The following is an 827-nucleotide window of genomic DNA, read 5'->3' on the forward strand; positions in this document are numbered from 1 at the left end:
AAGAACTAGAGCACGGATTTACTAATCGGCTATTTCATCACCTCAAAGTATCTTGAGATATTTCTAATAGCATGACTTTTAACTGTGTCTTTTCCCAAAATGAAAATATAATTTGTTTTAAAGAAGATGTATACTCAAATGACTACCTGAAGGGAAAGGGGTTTGTTCCAGGACAATGAAATAATAGTACTTAGCATAACTCTTTGCTACCAAGAAGAGCTTTGAATACCAAAACATGTGGATGAACTGTGATATAAAAAGCTCTTTAGGAAGGGAAGAGAAGTCAAAGAGAGGGAAATAAATAAATCACATTTGGAAAGCATCTGCCTTAGACCACACACAGGAATTGCTTGTTTTCACTCTCACTGTAACTCTAAGAAGTAAGCATTTCCAAAGCAGTAAGTGGAGAGAGGCTATGACCAGGATTTATCTGTCATCTATCTAGCTGTCATGTTGGTGCAGAAGTAATTGAAGTTTTTGCCATGACTTTCCATGGCAGCTATCAATATCTATTTATCTATCTGTCTATCTATCTATCTATTATCTATCCATCCATCCATCTACCTATCCATCCATCTATGTTTGTGTTTCTGTGTATATGTATATATGTATATATTATATATATGATATATGTGTGTGTGTGTGTGTGTGTGTGTGTGTGTGTGTGTGTGTGTGTGTGTATGCTAAGCCCTGCACTTTAGAGATTTCCACATCTAAGGGGCATTTCAAAAACTCTATAGCAAAATTTTCTGGATTTCACAGAAGCTAAGACCAAGACCAAGACTAGGGAAAGTATTTTCGCACCGTCCTAGAGCTGAGGTGAAGCC

The sequence above is a fragment of the Macaca nemestrina genome, chromosome 13 (assembly GCF_043159975.1).
Source record: "Macaca nemestrina isolate mMacNem1 chromosome 13, mMacNem.hap1, whole genome shotgun sequence".
Lineage (NCBI taxonomy): Eukaryota > Metazoa > Chordata > Mammalia > Primates > Cercopithecidae > Macaca > Macaca nemestrina.